The sequence below is a fragment of the Poecilia formosa genome, unplaced genomic scaffold (assembly GCF_000485575.1).
Source record: "Poecilia formosa unplaced genomic scaffold, Poecilia_formosa-5.1.2 Scaffold187, whole genome shotgun sequence".
Classification (NCBI taxonomy): Eukaryota; Metazoa; Chordata; class Actinopteri; order Cyprinodontiformes; family Poeciliidae; genus Poecilia; species Poecilia formosa.
The window spans coordinates 452,581-468,075 of NW_006800126.1; the positions used below are offsets into that span (position 1 = coordinate 452,581).

Sequence of the window (15,495 nt, forward strand, 5' to 3'; positions counted from 1 at the left end):
GCCTTTTTAAATGGGGCTGTTAAATTTTAAGCCTTCCTCCAAATGCCAGATGGCGTAGTGCATCTTGTCTTACAGAGCCCTAACATGGAAAAGGACAAGGCTCATGACAAAACAAGAAAAAAAGAAAAGCAAAAAGAAAAGCAGGATTAGTAGCACACTTATTAAAGATGAGCAGAACCATCTTCCTGTTCTTGAGTGTCCATCAATCATCAATTACGGCTGCATTAACCCGTTTGGGGACCTTGATAATTCAGAGTCACCGCTTGATCCTCGCCTGATAGAGTCGCTGTGGGTGTTTGGCTTGTCAACGCTCTTCACTGACAATTAAACCTATAATTTCATAGACGATGTACGGCTCCGTGATGCAGAGCAGCTGTCAGCTATCGTTAGCTGTCCGAGCAGGAACGAGAGGGAGAGCGAGGCAGAAGAGACAAAGATTGAGGGACAGAGGGAGGGAGGAACTGAGCTACTTATAAAGAGGGGGACAAAAAATGATAGAGAGGTATCTACAGATGGCTCCTTTTGCTGCGATAAGTCATGATGATAAATGGACAGAGGGAGCAGAGCCAGACAGCAGGGTGAAAAAGAAGAGATGTTTGGCAGGGACTCACCGTGGCCAGCTCGTAGTCCCATTGGGGAGCGGTGTATTGGTACAGGAGGCTGATGGTGCCTTGGCCCCTGAGGGCCACGCGGGTGATCAGGCCGGGACAGCGTGGGGGCCACAGGGGCGCCAGAGGTAGGGGACAACAGGTGGAGATCTGGAGATAAGGAACCCCATGCAGAACCCAACGTCATCCATCCCACGGCCAGAAGCAACATCCAGAACAGTTGGCCCTCCTGGGGCTTTCCTTCGGGGAGCATCACTCCCTCCTCCCCCTCTCACAGGATATTTAAAAGAAAGTGAAGAAGCAGGCGTGCTCGGTTCTCAGAAAAAGTGACTTTCTGGTTGCCGATGAAAAGCAGCAAACTCCATAACAAGAGGGAAATCGAGACAAGATCCCCGATGGGGTAGGATCCCAAACAAGACGCAGCCGAGCCAGGTCTCGAGGACTCCACTCATTGGAATTCTCCAGATATCCCGTTGCTCTCCGTTTGCTCGCTGGCTCTTTGAACCAGAATCCAATATGTCTTTACTTTCTTTTCTCGGCAGGATCGCCCCGTGGCAGTTCCTTTGATGACCACGTAACCCTGCTGGAGCGCGCACACGCACACGCTTGTGGACGACACCTGGAACGCGTCCCTTTGCGCCCTTTGGGTAAATGAGAGAGCGACGGTGAGAGTGAAGAACCCGCTGCTGCAGCCCCTCCGCCTCGCTTGCGCCGCTTCGCTGTGCTGTGCTTTGCACAGCTCCGCTCGTCAAGCCACAGATAACACACAAGGCTCAGCTATGAGCCTGAGGAGGAGGGAGAGGCAGAGGGAGGGAACGACGGGGAAGATGCGGAGCTCCGCGCACTCCGGCATGAACTGTCAGTTTTCTGTTTTTCTACCGTCTCAGCGGAGGCGCACTTTCAACATCCTTATAGCTCAGCCACAGACTCTCAAAGCGAGGTTGAGATCTTTTCTCTTCCTAGAGTTTGGATCCAACATTTGCCTGACTTCTCCAATCTCTTTCTCTAGCTCTCGCTTTATTTCGCCCCCTGAAGACGTGAGGCAGTCTGGCTTGTTAACCCGGGGAGACCAAGACTGATAGCTCTTTGTATTACTCCACTAGAGAACGAGAGAGATTTTCAGACTTGATAACGAAAGAGGGGAAAAAAGAAGATGAGAAAATGAAGGGGCTGGTAAGGAGAGTTGGGAGGGTGAGATGGAGAAGTAGGGGCAAAAAAAGTGAGGAGAAGGGATTGGGAGGATGCAAGAATGACGGAAAGGGAGAGAAAGAGGAGGATGGGAGCAAGCTCAGGTGAAACTAAGCGAAGATGATGGGACAGAGGAAGGGAGGGCAGGGCAGGGGAGGGAAAGGGGAAGGGCAGAAGCACCAAGTGGGCCAGTCTATGCAAATCCTCCCCGAGCAGCGAGCAAATCAGGGAGCCAGGCAGCCACTGCAGAGGAGTGGGCTGCCTTTAGTCACAGGGAGGGAAGAGGTAAGAGAGGATCCAGGGAATGAATGGTGGAGGGAAAGAAGCATGAGAGGTAGATTTGTGATTGTAGTCCTTCTATATGGTATTCCCGGAATTCCATTTTTAGATCCAGCAACGCAGAGCCACTTTTCCCCCGCAACGCTATGTGACTTCTTCTCCCTCTATGTTTTGATGATTCTCAAAGACTATTGAAGCCCCATCACTGAACGAGGAGAAGACGAAGAAGAAAAAAACCCATGCATAATGCACACAGTAAGAGATTTGGTGAATTTCAAAAGAGTAAAATCTCTCTCCTCTCCGCAGCGATGACAGAAAAGAAAGGCTGGCGCTCCCTGCTCTGTCAATCTTTTCTTCTGTTGTAGAAAGAGAGTGGGGCGGGGGGGAACTGTCTCCAGGCCTTGGGAGAAATTCACACTGAAAAGTCAAATAGCAGTTTAATCATGTTTGCTTTCAAACTTTAATTTGATCTGACTCCAGCGCTCACTGTTTGCTGCTGACCTTTTGGATTAAATTGTAGAAATTCCAAGACGACACAAGCTGCTACGGCGCGGCGGAGGGTTCATTGTTGTTCTGCAATTGAGGCAAAAGGAGCTTTGTGGAGCGGCGGAGCGCGGCCGGGAACCCAGGGCTCCGGGATCGGTTTGTTTTTTGTTGCATTCGCCTGTCTGTTTGTGATTTCACGTTTGGGAGGAGTGCTTTATCTGACGCACCTGGTGGCACGGTCCTTTTGGCGCTTGTTGTGAGTGCACAAACGTTTCATAGGCAAATAAATGCCAGAGGAGAGGGAACATCCTGCTACTCACTGATCCGCAGAGGAGAAATGTCTCAAAGGCGCAGAATGTTCAGCTAAGCTAAAGTTATTGCACACAGATAAGGGGCGAAAGCATGTGCACTTGAGTTCACAAGAAGAAAGCATGTTTAAATGTGTGTACTTCAGGTCAAGTCAAGTTTATTTGTATTGTACATAATACAAATAAACTCAGCAACAAAGCAGTTCAAAGTGCTTTAGATCATAAAAACAATAATGAAACAAATAATTGTCAAATATCAGCATCAAAATGGTAACAACAAATATGTTGACGAATGTTCCACTTACGACTACAACTATCAGGTGGGCTTCAGTCTCGATTTGAAAGAACTCAGTGTTTCAGCTGTTTAGCAGTTTTATGGAAGTTTTGTTCCAGGTTTAAATCAAGTAATACCAAAGCACTGAAGTGAGCAAAGCGTTCTCGAGCTGCACAGAGTGACACAGTACTTCCCCTCCTCCACCTACTGCTACTCACAGACAAACAACCTGACTCCCACACTCTTCCCTCGCTCTGAACAAAGACAACTTTGGCTATTTTTGATGTTTCAGATCCTAAACATCAGATTTTACTTTCCATATAGAGTTTCTAATGTATTTTTAATCATCAAAGCCAGTTTGTACTGGAGGGCATTGTTGTACTTTTCCATGTGCAAGATTTAGTTAAATGTCAACGAATGGTGCAGAGCTGTGCGCAGAGTCTATGTTATACATCTCAGAGAGAGCACAGACAGACTGAGCTAAATATATTGCGATGAAGATTGAATCTGAACGCGGCTATTCTCAGATTAATCTGAGCACAATTTGGTAATGAAAGAACAAACAATGAAGTCGGTGCTAGGGTAATGCTGTAACTCTAAGACCGCCTATGTCATGCTGCTGATTGAAATCTTTCACAGAGAAAAATGTATGAAATCAACCTTACAAAGCCACCTCTGATATTTTGTACAATAAGTCGACCCAGTGCTTTCTAAAAAAAAAATAAACAGATACCCACAAGCAGAGTACAGCATAATTCTGAAATGAAAGGAAAAGGATGCATCTTTGTTTTATTTTTATTTATAGATGAAAATAAAAATGTAAAACATGTGGTTCTTGGGTAAAGCCTGCCCATTTCATACCAATGAATTGCATTCTTTCTCTTCCAACTTCCACTACATACACATAAACATACGAATTTGTACCCATAAACCACGGTGCGCAAGTTTAACTTTTATTTTAGTTGGCCATTTTTATGTATTGTGGTGAGAAATTTGAAGAAAATGCTCAAATCAAAGTATTTTTATTCAGTTGTACATTTCTGTATTAACAAGCTTTGTATTACACGTTATATCTATTTTATAAATCCTATTTGCGACCTCTGTATAGACTATCTGACTTTAATAAAATTACAACTCACGATCCCTGATCCAAGCACAATAACTAAGTGACCTCCTGGTGGGGGGTAGTATTTATTGGAGTCATGTAACCGCTTTTAAAATCGTATAAATGCCCAGCAGCAGACGGCTCCATTTGATAGCCAAAGATATTGGGCTCAAATGATAAAAACCTATAAGATACAAATGGCAAAGCTCACTTTGTAGAAGCACCGTTTCTTTCTCTGCCTTTACATCTGCAAGCCTTTCGGTATCTGGTTTTACCGCTTCTGAAATTCCAAAAACTGAAATGTTTGCCTTCTTTTTTGACTTTTAAATCACAATCTCCTGCTCAGTCAGAGTGGATTGAAAGATCCTCAGTTAGTTTGACATGTGGACTTTGATTGGCCTATTTTAGCACATGCTGTGATCTAAATACTTTCATGATAGAACCAGCTGTCTGTTTTCCAGCCTCGATGAGGTTTTATTTTCTAGGATTTCTCTATACGTGAAGCCATCATTTTTTCTAACGGTTCTGAAGAACTCCCTTGTCCCTGAAGCAAAGCAACCCCACAGTATAATGGCTCCACTGCCATGGTTATTGCTTTTTTCCCCCCAGTAAGCTAATATCAAAATGTGCATCAATGGGAAGCTCTTTTTCGCTACATCAAGTCCATCACAAAACCTCTCTGCTGCGACAGCCACATGCCAGCCGCCACCTGCAGGAGAGCTTTGGATAATTGGAGTGGCTGGGAAATATGGAAACTTTACGTTTAAAATGCATCATAGTGTGTAAAAACATCTAAGCACTAAAATTCTCTTTAGTTTAAGACCAAATGAGAGTGTTATTGTAGAGAACAGAAGTATGAGATCATAACCCTCCAAAACCCCTGCAGCCAAAACGAACAATCTAGAAGGCAGCTACTGTCTTCACAGCGCTGCACAGTATACAATCTTCTTGAAATAACACAGCTGTTGCTCTGTGCTCTGGCTTTCAACTGATTCAAATATCTGGACATGAGACGGGCACGCTTGGTCGCCTGCATGCCAGCCGCAACAGCAGCTCTGCGGCCGCTTTTCTTTTTTTTTCTTCTTCTTTATATTTGCATAGACGTTCACTGAGGCATAGGCAAACAAGCCACCTGTATACCACAGGCACAGGGGAGCGGATTATACCGTGACCCATAACTTGATCTCCTGTTGCTTGAGCCACACCTGAAATACCTGAATCTGAAATTTTCTGCTAGTTTTTTCTTTTTTTTTTTCTTCCACCCCTTCCGAAGTCGGCAACCGCAAAAAAAAAAAAAAAGAAAAAAGAAAAAAGAGAAAAAAATCTTTGGGAGCGTGCCGTCTCATGCTGACTCAGTAATGAAGTCTCGTCAGGATCGGAGCTAATTAGTGTTTTACATTATGATTCCTCGGCGGTGTCTGTGTGTGACAGATGAAGTCTGCTCCGCTTTGCCCCGCGTGCAGGCAAATGGAGCGCAAAACATCTTAATGTTACAGAAGAGTGGGAACGGAGGAGAGAGGAACTCTATTAACATCAGAGAGTGATTCATAACTAAAAACAACCCTCCAGAACAAAACAGGCAGCGCTTTCTGTATGACAGAATAAAAAGGTACAGGAACCAGCATTTACTCCCATCTGTTTTCGATTATTCCGTCACACTTAATTGGTTCAGATCATCAAATAAAATATAGATTTCTTATTTTTTGTTTGATATTAAAATTAGTTTGGTAATTTGTTCATTTTCTGTGACAAAAAAAAGGACGACAAGAGGGCAAAAAATGTTTCACAGAATTGTATATTATGAAAAAAATATATATATATTTGTAAAATGTGTTCAAATAAGACGCTACATTTCGCTAATAGTAGTTAGCATATAGTGAGCATTTATTGTGTTGTTTATCATTTATCGTGATAAATTTTCTTTTGATTTATTGTTGTCATGATTAATGATGTTTAAAACCAGAACCTTATCACCAGGATTGATAGTTTTATTAGAACAAGGGGTGGAGTACCAATAAACTTGAAAATAAAGTCACATGTGCAGTTTAGTCATACAAATCCACTTCTTTATGTGACCGACGTCCTAAAGAAGAGAATTACGAAAATTAAAGCTTTTCAAGAACATTGTTTGTGGGGCTGTAATTGCTGTAACACACTGTCACAGTCATGTAGTTACCCAAAAAAAAAAATAAAATTATCGTCACTTTTATCACAATAGCACAGCAAAATATCGCGACAAAACTTTAAGTCCAGATCGCCGACATCCCATATTTGTAAATATTAATGACACTGTCACGGTCTTGGTGTTTCCTCTTGTAGTTTCCTCCAGTAAGTCTGAAATAACTGTTGTTGTGGGATGTTTCAGGATTTAGCCCCCCTCACCCTCCACATACAAACAGCTCCAAACCTCTGATCCTGGCAAGTGACAGGCATTAAAGGAGGATTGGCAGAGGACAAAGCCCGTCGCCTGGTGCTCGGAGCATCACAGTCTGACACAGGAGACACATGACGAACTCTCAAGTGAAATGAAACAACAGGAAGAAGTCGATGTCAACGGCGGCGCAGTAAACAGCATTTGAAGCAAGCCTTTTAAGGAAGCTTCCACTCTGAAGCGAATGTGCACGTGTGTGTGTGTGTGTGTGTGTGTGTGTGTGTGTGTTTGTGTGAAGCTGTTTTATCTGCTACTCAGCGGTTTGCATCCTTTTGGTGTCGCTAATCTTTTATACGTTCAAGTCAGGAGACGGTAAGCTGCTGTTGCGTTTCAAGCAAAATAAGTGACTATTTACCAAAGCAGGGGCAGAAGGTGCAGCTGTGCTCTGGATCTGGCTGTACCAGAACCAACACCACCAGCCCAGCAACTTCCTGAAGGGACGTTAATTACAAACTACAATGTGTTAAAGGTACCCGCCACAAATTAGTTGCAAAATCTGTCTGGTTTATATTCAGGGGAAAGGTCAAACAAGGTCAAACAAAGATACATTACTCAGGATTCACTCTCCTCAGCATAATTGACTCCAATGAAAGAGTAACTGGACCTATTTTCTGATTTATTCTGCTAATAATTGCTTGACCAACTTAAGGGATTTTTCCTCGTCATTTTTTTTTCCTCTGAAGAGGTTTTCTTCAGGAAAAAAAATTAACAGGGGGTAAATGCTCTTAAGAGTAGAAGTAAAACTGGTGCCATTAATTTCAATATTTAGGCTTTAAATATTTTGCGGCTTGCCTCTGACATGACTAGCATAAACCTAATAGCTATGAGAGTTGCAAAAAATGTAAGCCTAACCCTATATCAAAGCAATATTTCCATCTCTTCAGGCCGCCTACACCCACACTCAGTGCTGCTATACCTCGCCTATGGATAAAGAGCAGTGATCCAGTCATTGCACTGCACCGAAGCCTCACACACTTAATAATGAATGAACGATGGAATCAAAACTGACAGGCAGCAAATGAAACGTTGCCATTTGTTTTCAAAGATTCAAAATGCAGCAAACCAACATTTTACTTATACATGAAGCCCAAAGCCTCAGCCGGACGGCAGCGACTCCGGGGTGAGCCGAGCTGAGCCTCCAAAACAATATAAACAAGCAGACAAATGCATCACCGAACACTTGCACTGAGAATGACCACATGAAGTTGCCAGCTTTTAAAAACCGTGCATGCTTTTATGAGTCAGACAACACTGGAGATGAAGGAATCAATTAAAAATGAATGACAATCTGCCACAAGTGTATTTCTGCTCTTGTAGATGTGAGATACAGGACCCCTCATAATTATTGTTTTGGTTTTGGCGAAGATGCGTTTCAAGTTTTTTTTTTTTTTTGCTTCAATAACGTCACGTCCCATTGAAAAAGTTTGAAGAATCCAGGCATTAAAGCTGCTGACCTGTTTCCTCGTCTTTCATCGTACCCCGAATGCTTACGACGACTTCAAAAGAGAAACTTCAAAGTTTATTGAAGAAAGTGCAGAGAAATTACGCAAGTAGAGTCACGTGCGGGGAATGTGTGCGCTCTCAAAACCAAACACAGAAATCAGAACCATCACATGCTAATACTGCCTGGTTCTGGTTCAAAGACACACCACGGGTACTGGATCCATTTTTTTCTTACCACCAACACAAAAAGTCAGATACGAGTAAAAATAAAAGGCTGTCTCTTTGGTAAAAGACCATCCATCCTTGTAACCTGTACTCAACTCTCAAGTCGGCTAGAATGCACAAAACCGTAGAGATATTGAGAAATTTAAAGCCCCATTTCACACAGGAGTCTTGCTCTTTTGCCAGCGGATGAAGTGAGTGCGAGTAACAGCCAGCGTGCAACGGACACCGGCACTGTTTTCACACCTTGGATTCCTCGTCATACCTCTGGGATGTTATTTGAAAGCCCACAAGTCGGACAGAATGACTCCTCCTCTTCTGGCCGACACAAACAAGCAAAGATAAGTAATGCCGGCTGGAACCAGGGACTCCTTTTTTTTTTTTTTGTGGCATTGCAGCGTGATGGCTGTGCGAAAAGGGCTTAGGATACCAGAAGGAGTGACCAATGAAGTTAACACACTCACACAAAGGGCTTTACTCGGTGTGAAACTGCTGCAGTTGGCTGGAACAGACACCAAACAACTACAGTGTACCTCCCCACCATACAGACCCGGCTGCAGACTACAGAAGTTTTTTTGACACAAGCTTTGATAACAGCTCTCCGCAGTCAATCTGCCCAAGTAAGCAGGCACCACTTTGCAAACACAGTCCATGCTCTGCACAAACACACAGCCTCGCCTGTAGATATTACTTTGAGAAATAGCAGATGTGAATTGATTTGGCCCGCCTTGGCAAAAGAAAGGAATAAATTACCTCGAGAGGGAGGCTATCTCCACTTTTTTTTTTTACCCCCAGCCTCGGAGTTATCACAAAGAGCTCTAAAGTGAAACTACAGCCGCTCACTTAAAGACCGGCTAACAGTTCTGTGTTAGAGTCACGCCGACTTAACCCGCCACCCACAATTTGAGTTCAATCAAAACAACAAGGTGGTATTTTTGTCCAAATATACTACAACAATCTTCCACAATAAATGAATGACGACCTGTAAGGTATGAGGTTTAAAATAAACTGAACAGCTGTGCTGCTTTAAGGGCATACAGATCCTGATGAAGCACATTGCTCCTACAGACCATCAAGCCTTTTAGCAGACGCAGAGACAAGCTGATAATATCAAGCAGCGTTTTGCATAATGGGATGTCACATAAGCAAGTTGTCCTCATAAAGGTCCAAGATATAAATACATGGTATTTAAAAAAAAGACAGATGAAACAGTGACATTAAGTTCAATTATATTTAACCACTAGGAGACAGAAACAATAGCATAAAAATAAAGAAAATACAGTGACCTATCAAGCATTTATCACATATACTGTGTTTGCAGTTCTCTAAGCTTCACTTATAGCAAAGTGTAGCATAGCATAGTATACAATAGCATAGCAGAGAATAGTACAAAATAGCATATTATAGATTAGCATAGTGTATTGTAGCACAGCATAGCAAGTGATGTGTTGATGATGGGATAATAATGCAAGTTCACACTCTTGAAGGCTGATAAACTTTAACACTGGAAACGGGAGAGATATGTTAAATATCCAAAATGAAACAACCAAAAACAATAAATATAAGGCAAAGAAAAACCACACGTAACTGAAACTAGAAGTATCAATTATCAGAATGGAAACTGAGCTCACTTTAATTTATCGTGCAATTAATTGATATTTTGCTTATTATGACGGGCGTACTTGTTAAAATGTGGTAACATCTGACAGGAGAACGTTCTCAGACGAGCAAGTTCCCTACGTGATTCTTTCCAAACCATGTGGAGTTTACTTGTAAAAAGAACTGAAAATCAGCAGCATTTTCCTTTAGCTTGATACATTTCACATTTTGTTTTTAGTCCATAACGCAAAATCCCCCCACTCCCCCTCAAAAAATAAATAAAAATCCAATGAAGTTTGTGACTATGTTAAGATAAAAAATGTAGTATGAATACTTTGCAAGACATTCTATAAGATTTATGCATAAAAGAAAATGGGTTTTTAACTGGATTTGTGTAGTTTATGGGTGCTTCCTATGGCAATCGATACATATAACACACTTCAGTACTTTGGGAAATACATTTATTCATGTTAAGTTGTGTAGGAAAAAAATAAAATCCATCTTATCCAAATATGCATCCATTCAATATGTAGCTCCTGCCAGTAGCCAGTTAGCATTGTTCAGTGTGTAAACCTGAAATCAAAGCTAGCAAAACTGCCCTATTGACATTTTCAGAGTTCACTCATCATAGTTTATGCAACGTTGTTTACACATTAGAAACTGAAAAATACATGAAGCGCAGCTTCGTATTGAACGGCCGTTGTGTCGGGCTGCAAAGATATCCAAAGGGGGGGGGAGAAGATTATGCCTTTAACTGTGAGAGGTTGAAACTAATATAAAAATCTTGTTTTTAAGCGAGCTGATCTCCCCGAGCATTACCCTATACCATGCACACGTTACGGGCTCGGGTGCATTTCGTTATCTGCGCACCCCGTTTCCCACGAAACGGCGACAAAGCCACTGTCCCCGAGCTGATCCGGGATGAAAGGGCTGAGCATGTGGAAATTCAAAGAGCCTGGGACCCTCACATACGCACAAATACATAGCTGAGTCCCTCCATCAAAGGAGAAGTGATAAACTTTGACGCCAGGGGATCAAAGTGTTACACTTGAGGAGCTCAGAGGACTCGGATGACTTGACATAATGGTTATATGCAAAAAAAAAAAAAAAAAGACACCCCGTATGGGCAAACTATACGCAGCCTCTACGATATTTGATGTGAAAATGAAAGGGGGGAGAGAGTTTGTGAAATTAGCACTACTTTCTAGCAAAATGGGACTTTGATTTCTCTATTTCACGAAGCCTCATGATGCCTTTCTTTACCCCCCGTTTCCAAACATTTTAATCCCTCTCCATCTTAATGCACTCTACAAATTGGTTCCGATGAATGCACCCCGGTTTGCCAAGTATAAACCGGTGCCACGCGCTAAATTGTGAAGAAATAGTTCAACCTTGAAGGCTGACACCCATATACAGCGTTTTACAGTTCTACAGGAAGGCTTGTTTGTATTCTTGGTACAGTAGGAGTCAGAAACGCAAGCCAATCTGCTCCCCCCAAACCCCTCCACACACACACGCGCATACACACACACCTCCCCACCACATTCAGCCCTTTGTCATAACAGTTCTGGCCAAAGCGATTTACAGGCAATATATGAAATATGGATCACACCTCGTTGAGGGAGAAAGTGCCCCGAGATTTTCTGCTGTGTGTGTGATAAACGTGGAGGCTGAGAGACAGATGATTGCTTATGGGATGGCAAAAGGAATGAGAAACCATTACCAGTGCAATATGTTCGCTCATCTGCACACACACACACACGCACACACACATGCACACACACACTTAAGCGCAGATAGCCCCAATTTCCAGGACAGAAAGTGATGCAAAGGTTGGAACTTGTGCTCTCTCTCTCTCAAAAAATGAATCTTAGGGTACTAAATATTATATGTTGGAATTATTTAAATTTAAATCAACAATATCTGTTTGTAATTTTTTTTAAAATCTGCCTTTCATTTTAATAGCAAAGACACAATGCTACATGAAAAGAAAACCTAGAGTACATGAAACCTATACGACATGTGAAGTGATTGTGCCCAACTGTGCCAGAAATGGTCCAACTGCTACTCAAATGTCAAAGCAATCACCCATTAATAGCACTCATTGAAGCAGCAGGTAACACTTATATTAAAAATAGTTTCTTTTAACATATTTTTTTAAAACTATTGTCATGAAAGTACAGTAGGAGACAGAAAATATATGAAAAAAATGCAGATACTCTGCCGTCATCTTGCTGTACTCATCCCATTACAGAAATACACCACTGGGTCAGAACAACCAGAGCAGGGAGGAGGAGGTCTCAGCGCTGTTAATCATCCTTGTGTACACGCTGTTCACAGCCTCCACCTGGCTCTCTGCTGGGCTACAGCTCCTGTTCTTGGGCAGATCCTGCGAGTACACAAGAGTGGTTGACAGCCCTACAACCCTCCTCCTGGCTTCTGATTGGTTGTTTTTGACCAAACGGAGCATTTCTGCAGATGGCAGTGGGAACACAGAAGAGGCAGGGAAGCAGAATTTTTTTCAATATCATCTGTTTTATATTATATCAACAGGACGGAGACAGTTTTAACAAATGTGTCACAAATATTTTTTATAAAAGTCACCTACTGCAGCTTTGATGTCAGTATGAAAATGGAAAATTAGCCACAAAATAAATAAAAATAGATATCAAATAGGAACCACTCTGAATTTCATACCACTGATCCAAATACACACCGCTATTCAGAGTGGGAGCAAATTAAGACAGCACAAATAGTTCAACAATTGTTTTCCCCCTTTTTTAGACCCCACATTATTACATATTAGGCCTGGTGCAAAACACAATAAATCAATTAACTGCATGATGAAATAATTTCCATTTGCATGATTTATCATATTTCTGTTTTCTCTCTCTCTTTCTGCCAACAACTGGATGACAAAAGTGTTCGACCTGGTGCTGTGGTCTCAACTAGCCCCTTCTTTTCAAGGACAATTTTGTTTTTGTGATTCTTCATAATTTATTTATTTTTGTCGTTTCTATTGTTTTGTTTATTTTGGATATTTAAAATGTCTTCCACTTCAGTGTTAAATGTTCGTTAGAATTTACAGTTTATTGATCTTTGATGCACAACATTACTTGAAAATGGTTTCAAAACAACAACATTATAGTAACTTTTGGAACAATTCATCGTCCACCAAAACTTGTTATTGTGACAGACTTATTAAATATCTCTTCAAAGCATCTGGCTTTTAATTTTTAATATAAAGCATAATGTCCAAAGACCAAGAGACACATCTCCATTGAAAACCGTTCTACTCCTCGTTTGGAAAACGGCCATTTTGTTCAAGAACTCAATGGTCACATTTCCCACTTGTGTTGGACACACAATGTGGATGGCATGGTTTTAAAATGTGTCACAAGTGCCACAAAGAGAAACTATTCAAACGCCTCTGCTGCCATCAACAGCTCAATTTTGTCTGTTTTTTGACAAAAGCAATGCGGAGCGCCATCATAGCTCTCAAACCGCTCACACCTGCCACTCGGCCCACGTGTCACCCCCAGGAGAGGCTCTGGCGGTGGGGGGAGAGGGTGGAAGAGGAGGAGATAATTTGAAGAACAATCACCTGCCCAGCTTGTCTCTTATGTACCGTACTGCACACACTGCAGAAGCTCAAATGTCACTCTCTCCCCGGCTTTATTCACTCGTCAAAGCGACAAGAACGGTCGACACGCGGCTGCCGGACCGTCTCTGCTCCGTGCGTGTGGAGCAGAAACTAAAACAGATCCAGGTGCACAGTGGGCATGCAGACTCCTCTGCCAGGTGCATTTCTACAACACTGCAGTCGCTGCAGAAACTGGCCAACACAGTGGATATGTAGAAATGTTTTGCGGTCATATCCCCGAGGACCAAAAAGGTTGATAAAGAACATCTTTTTATTTTTTATTTTTTTTAATATTGGGGGAGGGAAAAAAATGGTGCGTAAAAAGGGTAATAGGTTTCCATCGACTTATAGTTGGCTGTTCTAAAACATAGCTGATAATGTCCATAATAACCTTGAATTATAATGCTTTCTGATAATGATATCATGCTTCACCAGGCGGGTGTAAATTAAACAGAGGACCATTTTAATCACCTCGGGGGAGCTGAATATTGGCCACCCCTGTCCTGGTTAGACGCGGCGCTGATACTGTGGTGGTGTGATAAATTTCAGCCACAGGCCTCTGACCAAACGCCAGCCTGGCTTCCATTTCTCCCCATACACAGGCCGAACTGCGACGGTGCATGTGGAACGGGTTCATGGTGGGATGAAGCATAAAGGCGAAGCTGTAGACGGAGTTATATTTCACTGAGAGGATAGAAAGATTTTAGGTATCTGAAATGTACACAAGCCAGGTAGAGAGTGGAGAAAAAGCAGATTTTTACGTATTTTGTTTTTTTTCACATTTGAGAAAATATATTGCCCTCGCCTGTCATGGTTTGCAGAGAACTTGTACTATTTAAAATTAGACAAAGATTATGTAGTAGCTTAATTGCTGCAAACAACAACTTACCATTTGGCTTTTATGATCAGAAAACAAAAGCTGCTTTATAAATTCAGCCGAGGTACCTGAATTATAATTGCCTCGCTTGATTAAATCTGCTTATTTTGCATTGTCACAGGACTGCCTTCCTCACCGCAACAACAAAGTCGAGCAACGCTCTGCTCCAATATTATTTATTCAGAGGGCCGAGTTATAACGAGCTCTTTCTTTGCTGCGTTATGAAATGTCAGGCTCATCACTCCATCCACATGTTCTGCAGTAAAGGCCTTCGAAGATTAGCAGAACATCTGCATGGCTGAGCAAATAAAAAAAACAAAAAAAACAACTGAGAAACAAGTATGAAAAGTATGAGAATGAAAAAATGTCTTAAATATGGAAAAAATGGTTTAACAAAAAAAGTCCCATTTGTTTATAAAAAACATTCTTATGTACCAAATGGAAGTATAAAAAAACAAAACAGCAACAAGTTGTTAAAAATGGGTGGTGTGAATTGGCAAAATGTTAGAAATGTCTTGGGGATAAAACACTGCAGTGCTGCAGCATAGAGTGGCCTGTATGGTGCTCTAACCCTGACAGGTAAAATACACCAAAAACAGAAATGAAGGAGTGCAGCCACATTCTCTGAGATTTTTCCCTACAGAGCCTGTTTTTCTTTATACCGACAAGTTTTAATAAACTTCCCTACTCATCACATATTCCCTACACTTGATGACACATGAAATCTTTACATAGCAACACTTAATGGTTAGAGGTCAACGTTAAGTAAAAGCTTGTGTGTGACATCAAACAGTTTGGTTATTTTTAAGTTGCTCCATCGCAATCAAGTAGTTGAAAAAAAAAAGTGTCTAGTTGAAATAAAAAGGAAAAACATTATTAGAGGCTTAATCTAGTCCAACTAATTCTTGCCCTGAACCGAGAGAGGAGCGTCAATTATTCAGTTGTACCCTAATGGAGGAGCTGAGCGCAGCTAAAATAACTCGGGCTTGTATGTCTTTTTTTGTCAGCTTTAGCCAGGCTAAGTGCAATCCC

General features: G+C 41.9%; 1 protein-coding gene and 1 long non-coding RNA gene across 9 annotated transcripts in view; one reads left to right on the forward strand and one right to left on the reverse strand.

The window, feature by feature from the left end:
- nrxn3b (neurexin 3b) overlaps nt 1-15,495 on the reverse strand; it is a 402,487-nt gene that overhangs the window by 164,292 nt on the left and 222,700 nt on the right. The gene's annotated exons all lie outside the window — the stretch shown is intronic.
- LOC107837907 (uncharacterized) lies at nt 863-5,850 on the forward strand. The gene is made up of 2 exons (XR_001663957.1): nt 863-1,040; nt 1,151-5,850. It is a non-coding gene; the product is annotated as an uncharacterized LOC107837907 (long non-coding RNA).